Genomic DNA, 16,843 nt, shown 5'->3' with positions numbered 1-16,843 from the left:
CGGTGTTTGTGGTGACGGATGTGTGAAGCCCGTCCCAGCGACGGTGACAGGTAGGAACTTGTTCGGAAGTGGGTAGGATGACAGCACCTCTGGGATGCCGGTTGTTTGTGGAACAGTCTAGAACAAGAAAATGCACGACTCTGTGTAACATGTCGTCTTCTTCAGCCCTGTCAACACATCGGCATTTCCTATGCTGGGACTACAAAGGTAATGAGAGTTTTTGTGTTTTCTGATGGTAGGCGATCGCCGTGAATGATTTACATTAAATGTGAACAGGAAGGAAAGGCTGGGAAATAACATTTCCCGGGAATAACATTTCAGCTCTTCCCTGAGACTTCAGTTCTTTATAATTTCTAAAAAATTATAACCTTTTTTCATTTTATAAAAAATCTGATATTTGACTGAAAACATGAACCCATTCCAGAGGTTTTAGATAAAGTATTGCACAATAGATGGAGTGACTCATGAGATATAAAGTTTGCTTCCTAACTTTTAAAAATTGCTCTTTCTGGAAGCAAAAACAGAAAATAGTGTCTGTTGACAGCCACATGAGCTAAGTCCTTGGGTACAACTGAGGCCACCTCCAGTCACCTCAACCCCAACTGGAACACTATGCTATGATGCTGTACCTCCTTCCAGACCTTTCTCGAGTTTTCTTTCCTTCCTTCACAAATGTTCCTACAAAGAAGGAGTATTGCCAAGGTAAAGCTACTTGAGTACGGAGAGTATTTTGAAGGACTCACTTCTTTTCCATAATTTTCCCTATAGTCCCTACTCTGAAATCACCGTAGTGGAGAAACTAAGAGTCCTCCCATAGTGGTCTTTCTACTAGGTGCCCTTCCAGGACCTGTCCCCACTACGGTTCCTATCAACCAGCACAGGCAAGCCAACCTCCTTATTTCCTAATCATTTATCAAAAAGAAAATCTAAAAGCAAGAGTGAATAACTTATCAGTTCTATTCTAAATCTGTGAGGAAGATGGTATCGGAACTCATGACCAATACGCTTCTTGACTTATGGATGAAGTGAGAGACCAGGAAACTCTCTCATTCATCCTCGTCTCTCACTTGGAATAATTATTTATCCTCAAGTTGCTTTTTAAAGGGACTCCAGGAGAAGGAGCGTCCTGACTGTTGTGTAATCATCTGGAGTGGGAGAAAGGAAAAGTCGTGTCCTGGAAGGGTGGATGGGAAGCAATTAAGAGGTAAAACATGGGTGGAGCGGATGGAGGTTTAATCATGGAAGACACTGCATGCATGGGCTGGGAGGAAACAGTGACTCCTGCAGCCAACAGATCTGACTCAGTCCCAGGAAGCAGGTCATTATCAACCCTGCCTCTGCAAAGGAGAGGGTGAAACCGCAAACGACTTTGCAAACCCTGTTAACAAGTGGACTGAATATTTACATACATACATATGCATGTAATTCCTTCAACGCTGTCTGTAGATAACTAACTCCCTATCCTGGGAGCTCTGAATACATTTTCTCATTTAGCTCTTGCAAGAGTCCTAAAATAAAAGCATTACCCTTTTCATTTCGGGACAGACGCAAATAAAGCTTAGAGAAATTAATCAACTCACCCAAGATCACATAGCGACTGTATGTATGGAGAACTCCAGCTGTCAACCCCAATCTTCCTGATACTAAAGCCTTAAACACAGGAAGGTAAGTCTCCCACAAGTGTGGGGGCTCTGGGAAACCTGTATGTCTAGAGAGAAAAATCTGATGTGTACGTAGACACGCAGATTTCGCCACTGTATGCTTGAAAAGAGGAAAATGTTTTCAGTGGTGGTTTTCGTATCTATGTCTTCAAAGCATAGAAAACCATGCTCTGAATATCCAATAAGGATGTGTTTTACTTCTATGTAAATATTTCAGTCAGGGGTGATTGATAGTAGTTTTAACAAAAACTGATAGAGAAGGAACAAGCTGCAATAAGATTTCCCCTCCCTCTCTTGATTCCAGAGGACGGTGCACAAAGTTAACTGTTTTAGATAGTATTGAAATCAAGTTCTCTGATGAGCAATCTGTTAAAGATCTTTACACTCTGTTCTGCTTTTACCATTAAAGGCGTGGCGTGAGAGGTATGTCAGTCAGTTCTACCTGAGAAAGACAACCGAAAGTGGAAATGGTTTGTGTTGACTCATGGCTCGGCAGGGTGAACCCGCTATGAATGGGCCACACTGCTCCAGGCCTGGGGCAGAAGCACAGGGCCCAAGAAGTCCATTACTAAGCCATGAGACAGTGAGGAAAGAACAAGAAGCCATTGTCCCCCAGGGGCACATCTGGAAGGGACATTAATCTCTGTGTTCAGTGACAGTACGGGTTACATCTGTTTTGTTTACCACGATATTCACACAAATCACCAACAGATACTGAATAATTAAATTACCCAGTTTCATCCAATAATTCCTTTCCAATCTTCCCCACCAGTACTTCACCAGAGTTCAGTATGGGAACAAATAACGGGCTTAAAAGTATGAGGTATCAGCATCCAGGGATTTTATACACCTCATAAATCAATGCCACAAGCTACCCCCTTCTTCCCTCTCAAGCTTAACTAATTTAAAAAATTAAGATGCTATCTTTATTTTTTTTTTTTAAAAAAAGCATTTTATCATGTTTTAATTTTTGGGTTTTTCTTAATAAATATTACATTGGTATTAATATCACACATGTTTTTAATTATTTATGGTTTTATTTCTAAAAGGATGATTGAGGAGGCAATGAAGGGCTCCCACCTTCATCCCTAAGGAGCCCCAGTGAATGCCAGGCAGTGTGCTGAAAACGCACCCTGAATGTACGGTTTTATTGTCTCTGTACTTACCTGTGATAACACCTACGTTATAAATTAGGCATAGTAGGGCATAATTAACAATAATCCATAATAAAACGAACATAACAACAACATGTGCTGTGATCAAACGTTAATCTGCTTTCATTCCTTCAAAACACCTTTTTGAATCACAGTTGATGAAACCAGAGAGGCAAAGGGATGGGGACAGGGATTGCTGAGTTGAATGGGAAGGAACGGCAGGGATGGAGAATGCCAAGGAGGAGAAAATGATAGTAAAAGCTCAGCCTCCAGTGGGGATGTGCCCATGCGATGAGCAGACTTGGTCCTTACCACCTCCCCGAGCTGCAGCCTCTGGAAATGAAAGGCATCTCCAGAAGCCACCAGATAGAGCAGAGCTGGCAACGGTACTGGTTCAAACTTGTACGGAATTTTAAGTACCTGCCCCTGACTCCTGGTGCCCGGACATTCGTTCTCCATCCTCAAGTCTGGACAGAATATAAATGCTTACTGCCAAGGAAAAATGAATCCCAGCCCCCAAGCATAGTCAGGGACAGAGGCCAGGTGCCACTTAGGAAAAATGAAGTTGGTGAAAAATCTAGTGCATAATATGCCCTCGCAGGAAACGATGAAATTCTTCCTGCGAAAGCAGATAAACCAAGAGAAGTGAAATAGAAAGGCAGATATTTTGGGGGAAAGGGGGGGGGACTAGGTTTTGTCTTAGCCACTGAAAGCTGGTAGCTGGGCAGTGCTATCCGTACACACCAAGTTTCTACCAAGCTTTCTAGGCTCCGCTCATAACTGCAGATGGATAGACAAGGATCTCCACCTAACGAAGGGAGTCTTCAAGATGACAAGCAGGTCAAAACAAACAGGACAAGAGCAGGAAGCTGACTTAGACATATAAGAAACATAGAGAGAAATAAGCTTCAGGAAAAAATATATATATTTGACTCGCTTTAGGAAATTGAGATGATACTATAAAATAAAACTGGGAGGTTAAGTCGTTTAATGCTACACATTGTATATTATGTATCACCTTATATATTATGTAGAATGTGCACATATGTACGACTTATGAGAGAGCACTGCTAGGGATACGTATGCTAAGCAAGTATTTTTAGTAATGAGCTACATCCCCAAGCCCAAATGTCATAAAGACATGGATTGTGTTGTATTGTCATTCATACCATTTTAGATATCTTAAGTACTCTTTAATCTTTTTTTAATTTTTTTCTTTAATCTTTTAGGGGGGAGCCACCAAAACAAAAGACGATGGGCGATTAGTAAAATATATTAATTTTCTAATATTTCAACATTAAAGCTTTTGATAAATGAAGAACAAGGGCTGAGTTCAGAGGCCCTGTGAATGACCATAAAATTGAAGGTTTCTTGAGATGAAAATGATGGCAGGACTAGTCAGCAGAAGCATTTTAGGTCCTGGCAAGCAGAACAAGAAGATAGAGGATCTGAAAATGGGAAAGAAAGAAAATAAAGCAATCCTATGCATAATTAATAAATGGGAATTAATAAAATCCAACAGAGACTGTAAATTGGGCTCTTGCTCCTATTTATTTTTTAGCAAAGCTCCTTAGAAGGATTGTCCATGCCAACTCTTCCCTACCCCTTCCTGCCCTTCTTAATCCGCTCCTCTAACTTCCTCCCCCGCCACACCACTAACGCTATTTTTGCCTTAAGTAGGTGGTTCACTGCCCTCATCTTACTCTGTTCTCTCTGGGACTTGGCAAATTGGGTCATCTCCTCCCCCTTGGAATTCTTTCCTCGCTCGACTGTGGTCCACACCATTCTGCCTTTTCCTTCTACTTCATTGGCCGTTCCTCTCAGCCTCTTGTGCTCCTCCTTACAGAGCCTGGTTCTCTGTCCAAGAATGCCTTTGAAAGCAGCTCTTAGATCTCTTTAGACTACACATAGACAGACACATAGATGTATACACAAACACACACACACACACACGCTGTCTTGTCCAGTCCTACAGATATATGAACCACCAATATCTATTGGCTTCCACATCTCTAAGGCCAGACCACATGCCTCTCCTGAAAATACAGATCTACATGTTAAGTACAGATCTACAAGTCTGAGTGTATTATGTGGTCAGCTTACCCTGCCAATGTCCAATTCCAGACTTCACTTAACACACTAGCTTCTCTCCCTCCACTCAAAAGTAAAAATCAGTTTCTTCTGTACTTCTTCTTCATTCTCTTTTTGGCAACTTTTTTTTTTTTCAGGACGGAGCCAAAACCTTGGCGGCATCATTGTTTCCTCATTATCTCACAGACTCAGCACTGTCTGGTCTGCAAATCATGACCCCTCTTCTCTTCTCTTCCCAGTACACTCTGCAATCCCCGCTGCCACTAACATGATACAAGTCACCATCTCTTTCCCCACTTTCTACTAGAGTCTCAAATAGCAGCCTCCCAGCTGGGCAGTGATAACACCTGCCTTTAATTCCAGCACTTGGGAGGCAGAGGCAGGCGGAGGGATCTCAGTGAGTTCGAGGACAGCCTGGTCTGTAAAGCAAGTTCCGGCATAGTCAGAACAGTTACACAGAGAAACCAAGTCTCGAAAACAACAAAGCAAAAAAGAAAACAAGAAAAAAAGCAACTTGCCTCTGCCTCTGTCTGCCTTTAGCCTATTTTTAAAGCACCAGCTAAAGTGATCCCAAAGAGACAGAAGTCAGATCGTGTTTCTCCTCTGATGAAAACCTTCTCATGCCCCCTTTCCTGTGTGCCATCCTGAGCATGCCCTGCATCCCAGTGGCTTTTACCCTCATGCCCTGGATGATCCGTAGCCCCTTTGTCTCTAGCCACATTGATTCTTTTCACTATTCATCAAAGTGCTCTGAACCTGATAGTTCCTGCCTGGAAAGCATCCCCCAGGGAGCCCCTGTCTGTGCGGTCTCACCCAAACCTCACTTTCTGAATGGAATATTTCCTGGCCACCATCTCTGAGAGGGCAGTGTCACGCATGCCCACCTTCTTGAGCTTTGCCCATTTGTCCTTAGAATTCATCTCTACCTAAAGCACTGTTTATCTTGCCTAATGACCTTTTACACACACACACACACACACACACACACACACACACATACTAGAATGGGGCACACACCAGAAGAGCAGGACTGTTTGCTACTGTGTTGCTTGTCATGTCTGCAGAACCCGGAAGAAAATACAGAAATATGAAAAGGTAGCTTACATGATGCATGAAATAATCCTGAAACTGAAAAGTAGAAAACTATACAAGAGAAAAAAAAACTTGAGAAAATGTCTTAGAACCCAAGGTCCCGTGGACACCTGACACCTTGCTGATAAACAGAGCTCGCGCCAAGACCATCCTCTTAAATGTCTCCTTCAGACTCCTTCTGAAGGTATTAAAAGTTTCTGTGATAGGGTAGCCAGCAATATACAAAGAATCAATACTTGCTTTGACGGCAAACTTCCTGTTAGCAATGTAACTGATTAGTAAAAAATGTTATATAGTATTATTTTATTATTGAAATATTAATAAAGAATACATAAGGAAGGGTATCTTTCCAATCAGAACTTCCCTATTCCGGACTGGGGATTTAGCTCAGCTGATTGGATGTTTGCCTGGCTTATAGAGGCCCCCCAATCTGATCCTCAGAACCACATACACAGTGCTGTATACTGGTAATCCCAGAACTCAGGAGGTAGAACAGGGCGATGAGTTCAGTGCTGTCTCTGGCTATGCACGGAGTTTGAAGAAAGCTTGAGCTACCTAAGACATTGTCTCAAAACAGAAATAAAACCCACATCAAAATAAATAATTTAAATACCAAACCTTAATTTAAATACCAAAACTTCTCGAGCATTTAAGGTTTGTTGCTTCTGTTAGTGTTTAGATGGAAGCTGAGGCTCTAGACCAGTATAAGAGTACTTGTCCAGCAAGAAGGAAGTACTCAGCTGGATCTTGAGCAGCGCAAAAAACTCAATACGTTTCAAAGTTGTGAACTTTAATTTCAGCTCCAAGGAATCGAACACTCTCTCTAGCCTCTATGGGTCCTATACACATGTACACACACACATCACACTCATGCACACACACACACACACAATATAAATATTTTAAAAGGTAAGATGTTAATAACTTCCCAGACACCTTTTTTTTTTTTTTCGGGAAGCTTCTAGAAAATGTACTTTACCAACACAAGGCAATAAACCAAGATAAAAGAAAAGAATTGGATTCCAAAAGCAGACAGTCTAAACAGGAAATACAAAGAATTAAGAGACTAGTGGGGACGCACGTTCTAAGAGAAAAACCTGTTCAAGCTAGAACAAGACAGGGCAAGGCTACCGCAATAGTCTAAGCAGAAAGTGAGAACCAGCAAAACCCCTGAGAACTTTCCTCCACACTCTGGAAGAGATGAGCTGCACAGAAGGGTTAAAAGAAACAGCAAGAGACAGACAGACAGACAGACAGACAGAAAGCAGCACAAACACATTGTGAGTTCAGAGCATGGTATCTTTTCCTTGGACTCATAGATGAAGTAGCTCTCATTTCTGACTTGGAAATCTGGCCCATCCAGTAGCTACTGATAACAAAGAACCTCCTGCTCTGAGGAGTTGACCTTCATCTAATACAGTTCTGGTAATGAGGACCAAAGATTAGACACCTTAACCTTTTTGGTCCAGCTCTACAACAGGAAGTTAAGTAGAAGGACGCAGCAACCCCAGAGCAAATGACTCAACAGCCCTTGGGAGTGGCAACCCAGTCTAGGTTGCAAATAGTGACAGAGCAAACAGAGAAACTGGTGCCAAGTTTAAAAAGTAAACCAATATAGAACAAGAGTCCAGGGGGCTAAATTCTAACTTTTTATCGGGGTAGAGTTAAATAATGTCTAAATTATAAAAATCAGGAAAATGATAGAATATGGATACCTACATAAGTGATGATTAGTACATAAAGGATAAATGAGAGGGAAAGATAGATAGATGATTAGATATAGATAGATAGATAGATAGATAGATAGATAGATAGATAGATAGATAGATAGATAATCATAAATACTTAAGGGGTTGAATGAATATTTAACTCATTTCCACTAAGGAATATTATATTTGCCAAAAAGGAAAAGAACATGTCACAAATATTCTTGTAGCCCGTGTTGTATGATTAATATGTTAGAATGTTTCAGTGAAGTTAAGTCTAGTGTTGAATGCCATGGCTTCTTGGCAGAGACGGTACTGTAAGCATGGAGGCTAGAGCTAAGTCAGTAAAAGTAGATTAAAAGTGGATTATAAACCATATTAATGATGAATTTCTATTTCAGAAAGAGTCTTCTAGCTATACAGTAGAGAAGGGATGAAATGGAGAAAGACCTGGTATGGGGTCAGAGAATTCCTGTTATGGAATACTCAAGTGAAAAAGACAGAAGTTGAAGAGTTAGTTCAGTGGTTAAGACCAATGACTGCTCTTCCAGAGAACCAGAGTTCAATTCCCAGCACCCACATGGCGGTTCACAATTGTCTATAACCCAATTTTAGCAGATCCAATACCCACTTCTAGCCTTCATAGGCACTGTGTACATAGACCTTACACATAAAATAAAACTTAAAAAGTTAAAAATAAATGAAAGAAAGAAGGTCTGAACAAAGTGTTGTAGAAACAGGAAGAAGAAAGCGAATCCATCAATTGATAGGACCCATGGACCAGTTGATACCAAATTCCATTATGAGCCATTAGAGAAGTTAAAGGTAAAAGGAATTAGAAGATGCCACTTGTCCTTCAGGGAAACTGGCATGTCATTTAATTTTACCAGTATTTCACTTTGGGGAACATTTTATGTTGTCTCTCTATGTGATCTAATATGAAACATCCAAAAAGATGCTTCTGTGTTTTAAAAAAAAAATCTCTAATACGTCCTTCCAACTTCAGTCACTAGCACATCTTGAATATTTTAAGGGGACATTTATGATTACAATGTTGCCGTCTCTAAATTGCTAAGTGGGAGTAGGTTCCTGTGAGTGACCTCTTAGCGGAAGAAATATTCTTAAATGCTAACACCCCCTGAAGCGGAATTTCTTTATTTAAAAAAAAAAAATAATAAAAAAAATAAAAGCCTTGCTGCTACCCATATTGAGAGTTCAGTCTGGTCTACCCATCTCATGTTGACGTCAGTACTTCCCTCTCCTGTAGCCAACAGTTAGCTGCTTCTTTTATTCCATTGTGTACAGTGCCAACCAGTTTCCCTTCTAGCATTCTGCTTCAATCCTCTTATTCATGACTCACAAAATCTCCTGGAGTTTTTCCTTCTACGTAAAATAAACATGCACGTCCCGTATAGTGTATGGCTGATGTCAATATCACCGTTAAACACTCCAAGGAACTGGAGAGGAAAACATCGTGGTGGTCCTCATGCTACAGAGAAAAAAAGTCCAAGAGAAAGCGGCAATTTCAGAATCAAATCTGAATACTTTGGTCACGTTATTATTATTCATTATATGTGCATTGGTGTTTTGTCTGCAGGCATGTTTGTGTATGTCCAGAAAATGGCACTGGATCCCTGGCTGTTCCAGTGGCGTTATAGACAGTTATGAATCAAACCTGGGTCCTCTGGAAAAGCCACCAGGGCTCTTGAGTGCTGAGTCATCTCTTCTGCCTCTAAGCTGAATACTTTTCCTTTTCCCCTTTCTATCCATCTTCAAACGCTGCATAGTCTTCCTGCAAATCTCAGTTAAGTATCTTGAAGTGGAGATATCTGCTCGGATCCATAAGGAGAAGCCTGTGCAGATGTGTGTCCGTATAGTTCATATACACTTTCTATTTTTATATTTGCTTGTTTGCTAGGAGGGGAACTCAAATCTTTAAAGTCATTCACAGCAGGAAATACTTCCGGGGAGGAGATGGAATGACTCTCTCCATACTCAGCTTTTTCTCTCACTGTTGGATGGCTTGTCTACTCAGGTCTGCCATTTGTCCCCTCAGACCAGAGGCTCAAGTCTCTTCCTCCACGTGCTCTTTTTGAGATACATCCCCAAGTGTTCCTGTAAATTTTTAGCACTCGTGACATATACCAAATCTAATAATTAATAATAGCGCACCTAGAATCATTGCTGATGTTTGCTGCATGCCTGGTTACTAGGTAACCCTAGACGTCAGAGACCGTAAGAATCCTACATCTCAGAAAACCTCATGCTCTCTGTGTCATCTTTATTAGATATTCTCATCACGTGGATATTTAATAGGTATTTGTTGACTTGAAACAATCATTTTACTTTTCATAAACCTGTGTTAAAGTACTTATTAAAAACCTATAGTATGCCAGGGCCTATCATGGAAGTGAGTGGGTAGAAGTGTTCTCCACCCGAGGTGGAGAAAGGAAGGGGCATATACTCATGAAGAAGTAAGTTCAGAGGAGGTGAGAAAGTGTCCGTCCTTCGGGAGATGTTTAAGACATATAACAGGGGACAGGGAGAACTGTTCTGTGGGTAAAAGTGCTTGCTGCTGAGCCTGAGCCCTGAGCTCAACTCTGAGAGGGCAATGGACATGCTCAAGCTCTCTCTCTCTCTCTCTCTCTCTCTCTCTCTCTCTCTCTCTCTCTCTCTCTGTGTGTGTGTGTGTGTGTGTGTCTCACACACACACAAACACACACGAATAACTGAGACACGCTAATGGTAAGATTAGTGACCTGGTCTCTGAAGTAGGGAAACTCAAAGTGAGGATATGTGGAATAAAAAGAAATTGATTGGCTGGGTGTGGTGGTGCATGCTTTTAATACCAGCACTCAGGAGGCAGAAGCAAGGGGATCTCTGTGAGTTCCGAGTCATTCTGGTCTACAGAGCAAGTTCTAGGACAGCTAGAGCTGTTACACAGAGAAACCTTGCCTTGAAAAAACAAACAAACAAACAAAAGAAGAACCGTCATATATCCCCTCCATCAAACTAGCCCAAAGATGACACACCCAGTTAGATCAGCACAAATCATATTAATTCTGATCAACCCATAATGTGTGTTATTGGTACGAATGTTCCCAAAGAGGTAATTTAAATTATAATTAAAGATTAGATAAAGTCTTAAAAATTTCACTGAAATATTGCTTTCCTTGACTCAGAACTGGGAACAGATAATTAGACCAATTACACTGGAAATAAGTCTTTCATGTTCTTTAATATGAATAGGTTTCAAATTTATTACCCCTTATTAAATTGCTTTACAATTTAATGTTGTCTAAGTAGACAGTTATTGGTAGATTTCCTCTGCATAAAACATAATTATCTTTCTTTTAAAAAATATTACTTTTTTTAAAAAAAATGTTTGATATAATAAACTTTAAAGAGGCCAGGATGCAGATTCCTAGAAGAGCACTTGCCTAGCTTATGCTGGGAGTGGATTCCCACCATGGCAAGGGAAAGATTCAAACAGGCCATATCTAGTCAACTGTAAGCATCATGAGGACAACCAGCATTTGATTTGCTTCATTGCCATTTCTTCATGATTAGACCAGCCTGGTATATAATAAGTGCATAGTAAAGGGTGAATAAGTGCTTCCGTAAACATGGAAAGCTAACTATGATTAAGATAAGCATGTACAAATTACCTATAGTGTGACATGTGTCAAACTATAGATGAATTACAGGGAGACATTAAGGGACAAAGGAGAGCGGGTTACTGGGGCTGGAGGCAAACACACAATGGCTCCAAAGAGGGATTTCATCCTTCCCATTGTTGATGACAACTCAAATGTCACCCACTCCCTTGACCCCAAAAGTAAATCATCTCCATTTGATTTCCACGTCCGTTAGCCCGTTCCCAGGCCACATCTAGACAGTTCTTTCTATGACTCAGCCAGGCAGAATTTATCATTTCTCTGCGTTCTTGGGGTTTATTGTTCGTAGAAACAATGGAGTATTTGACACGGTGATCCTTTCTTATCTGAGTTCTCATTACTCATTCCTTTGCCCAAATGAATCACAAATATTTCACATAAAATTCATAAAACACAGTCTAAAGTGTTTGTTTTAAATGCTATATTAAATATTCACAAAATGCCTGGGAACATCTTCACACCACACAAAACTGAAGGTAAGATGATGTGTCTTAGCACATCTCTAGGTTTTCTTTATTTAAACCAACTAAATTAAATTGTTTTCTCTGTGGTTGACAGGAAATGCTTTTTAAGTGTGTATGTATCTATATATAGATATAAATATAAGTGTATGTACGTATATAAATATATAAAACTATAAAGTAGACAAACCAAAGATGTCTACAACAACCAACCATCTGAAAAAAAAAGGAATGTAAATACACATGGAACCAAACTTGACAGTGTGTGTGCTGCTATTGTGTCCAACGATCTTTTTTTCTAACATTGCTCCTTTTGGGGTGGTGTTATGGCTCCCGCATGGGTCAGACTTCCTGTCACTGTCTGGAAGCACCTGAGAAGAGCAGCCGAAAGGAAATAAATCTTCGACTCATGGCCTCATATGCTTTAGTCTGTGTTTGGTTGGCTCTGTTTGCTGGGGTGATGCTGAAATAGCACAGGGGACTGAATGTCTGCTCACCTCACGTTGGTCAGGATGAACAGAGAAAACAGGGAAAGGAAGGGTCCGGAGACAAGGCAGATCTTCAGAGGAACCCCAAAGACACAATGAGAACCACCCCTCAGCTCCCGCCATTTACAACAATGACTTCAGCAATCATTTCAAACACTAGTTAGGTCAAGGTCCTCATGATGCATTAACTTCCCAAAAAGGCATCAGCTGGCAGCCAAGGTCTTTTAGCACTTAAGTCTTCAACAGACATTTCAGATTCAAAGCCTAACATTACTTTTATTAAAATCAAAGAAACGTGTTAGTGTTCTGACATATTAGTAAGCACCAGGCATGCAATGGAGCGCCATGTTAAAACAGAAGGCGTTGGACATTCTCAAGGATGGTGGGGTGGGGAGGGGCGGAGGAGATGGGAAGGAAGGAATGGATTTAATAAGGAATGAAATTTAAAAACAAGTTGAAACAGAAATAAAATACTGAAACTGCAACCCTAAATGTGGATGATATCCATGGCTACTGAATACTATGTAAAGAGCTGGTGCTGTATATCCAGGCAGGGACGAATTTCAATACTGTCTCTGCCCTGATGTTGTCTCCATATAAAGGAGGAGGATCATACCTACTGCACAGGACTCTGGAAAGAGCCTTGCAAGGTACACAGGAGATAGCATGTGTTCAGCAAATGTTAGCTTCTTCTTCCTGTTTCACCGTCAGCACAACGAATCTATGTTTACACAAAATGTGTGTGTGTGTGTGTGTGTGTGTGTGTGTTGGTGCCTGATGAACCAGTTCACAACAGACGGTAGATTTAAAGACGGGTAACAGGCTATCCTTTGAAGATAGGAGTAAAGCAGCTTCCACTCACAGTGAGGTTGAAACTGAACAGTTTCTGAACACCACTGGCAAATCTTTACTGGTGATAATCAAATGTCACTTTGTTTCCTTAGAAGGGGAGGGAGGCAGAAGCGCAAGGGCGTGATGCGTGAAAGAGAATTTCTATGGATAGGTAGGCAATTGAAAGCTAACACTTTAAAAAAATTAATAAGTAAAACCAAGGCTGCTAGGGAAATATAATAGGAAGATTTAAAGTTCTACATAGCCGTAAAGATGACAAAGGAAATCGCTGACAGTTCCATGAAGACTGAGCTGTCGCTGTTGATCTAAGAATGTATACAGAAGGAAAATCTTGCAAGCGGGTTAGTTTTATCATAATTCTCTCAGATAGTCCTTTAGGATTGATGTTTATGCCAATCAGATCTCATAGCTTTTTCACCTCCCGCCACCTTGTTACCTGCGGATCAATACGCCATCTCTACACAGTATCTCCTGCAGGAGGCTGAGACAGATAAAATTGCTTTGATGGCGAATTTATGATAGCGTTGAGACATTTGCTTTAGCCTGTACCTAAAAAAAAACAAAGTTTGTGAGACAGACTATGGGTCAACATTGCATCACTGATGTGTAAATCGGAGTGGTGAGGAAAACAGGATGTGAGGCAGCGAGGGACCCAAAATAACGCAGGCGGAGCCACTACACCAGCACCCATGTAAAATACTCCAGGTTGAGTGAAAGACTTTGTCTCAAGAAACGAAGGTGGAATGTGTATTGGGACCTGGAAGATTAGAGCTGAATCTGACCTCAAAGCCTCCTCTCTAAGACTAGCTTTCATTGGCCCACAGGCTGATATGAAAGCTTCCAAGAGAGGGACAGTGCCTGTCACTGAGGGACTGCTGAGAGCTCTGTTCTTTCTTTGCTCTGACTTCTAAAGAAAATGGAAAACGCTTATTTTACAGGCAGTCTGGGGTTGTTCGGGAGATGTCTCAGGGAGAAGTTTTAATGTCTCTGCGGTCTTTCCAAACATCCTTCCTACCTCATCGTCCAAGCGGCAGGCACGGCCCTGGCAGTTCTGTTTTGGAGTGGCAATTTCTGTGTCACCCTTTGAGAGATAAAGATCTGCTGTGTGGTTCTGTAAAAATACAATTAAAATAATTTTAAATATAGATGAGATGTTGGAACCAAGGAAAAACTTTTTCCAATTCATCCTTTTCAATTTGCCTTTAGAAAAATCCTTTTTGTTTTCTCCCTCAAATTTTATCAGTTTTCATTGGTGTCAGGTTTCTTTTTAACAAATGGGACCTTCCATCCCTTTCCTATTCCTTCATCCTTGGTTCATCCAGTTTCTCTTTTTGAGGCATTGCTTTTAAAGAAAGCAGGCAGATGACGCCGGAGAACGGTCACGTGTTCCCCAAACTGAGGTCTCCGTTTCATCCTCGGAGTGAACAATAACCTGATAAATTCAAAACATCTGAATGCTGCAGCACTGAGATTGGCCAGATCGCAATCAACTGGAACTTCCTTCTCCCTAATTTTAATTCCATTTGAGAATTGCTCATGATAATTTGACCCAGGTCTCTCCACAAAGTAACATTATCTCAGAGTTTACAATTTCATTAACCCCACGTGATTAGCAGAAGGCGCACGCCAAGCCCCCCACTGATTGCTCTGGGCTGCGATGGTTTCCTTTGCATGGCTTCAGCATGCCTTGCTTGTATTAGACACGGATGTTACAGGGTGACAGGCGCAAGCAGATGCAATGCCTTCACGCAGAAAGCACCGTGAAGGGGGGTCCTATCTGACTCCCGCTGCACAACAGAGCGGTAGTTCTGATTAAAAATGAAAAATTAAAAATCAAAATCACCAAGTCACTGAGAAACACGACTTTGAATACATTTAAGTAAAATTATGAAGCAAGAACCATATTAAAACTTAGAGGAAGCTGACTTATCTGATTGAATGAATGCTTTCATAGCCTAGACTCATCACCAGACATGGAAAAATATTAAAATTAAATCTGATAATTACTTTTCAAACCTAATCTAGTGCACACAATAATAAAGTGGGAGAGTTTTAGACAATCACTTCTCTAGTCAGAAGTAGCTAATGAAATCTCAAACTCAGAACAGTTTTTTTTTGTTAAGAGACAAGTCATAGCGAGTCAAATCATAATGCCATTTTGATTGAGGGAGCCATTGTGGAACTAGCAAGAAACCTGACATTAGAGAAATTCCCAGGAATCCACAAGGATGACTCCAGCTAAGACCCTAAGCAATAGATGGGAGGGTGCCCGAACTGGCCTTGCCTTATAGTCAGCTCGATGAATATCTTAAATATCACTATAGAACCTTTATCCAGCAACTGATGGAAACAGAGGCAGAGACTCACATCAGAGCACTGGACTAAAGTCCCAAAGTCCAGTTGAAGAGTGGGAGGAACGAGAATATGAGCAAAGAGGTCAAGACCATGATAGGGAAACCCACTGAAACAGTTTGCCTAAGCTAATGGGAGCTCACCAACTCCAACCGGACTGGGGAGGAACAAGCATAGAAGCAAACTAGACCCTCTGAATGTGGCTGACAGTTGTATGGCTGGGGCAGAATGTGGGGCCACTGGCAGCGGCACCTGGATTTATCCCTACTGCGTGTACTGGATTTTTGGGAAACCATTTTCTTTGGATGGATTCCTTGCTCAGCCTAGATACAGTAGGGTGGGCATTGGATTTTTCCCAAAGCAATGTGCCTTACCCTCTCTGAGGAGGTGATGAGGGTGAGGTAGGGGATAGGTGGAGGGAACAGGAGGAGGGGAGGGAGTGGGAACTTGGATTTATGCATGTAATGAAAAAAGATCGTTTGTTTTCTTTTTTTAAAAAAAAACATCATAATGGGACTAAGAATAGAACTAAAATGAGGTCAGAATTAAAGTAATATTTCAGTTAAATCATCACATATTTATAGTATGTCTAAAAGTTATGTTAAACATAATTTTGTTTTAGTCATTGGTGGGAGAAGAAATATTTAGGATATAAAATCCAGTCACTGGAGAGATGTTTAGAACTTACTTATACCTCAGGTTTTTTTTGTTTGTCTGTTTTTCTTTTTTTTTTTAACTTTGAAAATAACTTTCTAATTCTCCCTTGAATGCTTTTTGAAAACAGTAGTGGGAAATAAAATAAGTTTCTTAAATTTTAGAACCGAGTGTTTAGAGGCCCCATAGACTTGGAAGGATAGTGTATCATAAAAATGAAGCCATCCCCTTGTAGCAGTTAGGAATATCTGCACTACAATTCCTGTAACACAAACACCATTATCTCCAGGACAGTGGGCTATGTGTAGCTTCCTATCTCAAGAAAAATAAAAAGTAGGAAGACAATGGCTCATACCTTGTATTTAAATGTATTTGTTGAACGGATGGATAACCATATACCTAGTAACGAGAGATGATGTTAATTCCCTAACTATGTCTTCCATGTCCAGGAAAGGTGAATGCATGAACTTGAAGGAATGCTAATGATAGCTTCACTAGCCATAGCTACTTTTTAAAAAAGCATATGAAGCCAGCCAAGGTGGTGGTAACCCCAGCAGAGGCAGGCAGATCTCTGAGATCGAAGCCAGCCTGGTTTACAGAGCGAGTTCCACAACAGCCAGGGTTATACAGAGAAATCCTGTCTCAAAAAACAAAA

Source organism: Chionomys nivalis, chromosome 25 (genome assembly GCF_950005125.1).
Source record: "Chionomys nivalis chromosome 25, mChiNiv1.1, whole genome shotgun sequence".
Lineage (NCBI taxonomy): Eukaryota > Metazoa > Chordata > Mammalia > Rodentia > Cricetidae > Chionomys > Chionomys nivalis.
Note: the sequence above shows the minus strand (reverse complement) of the source record.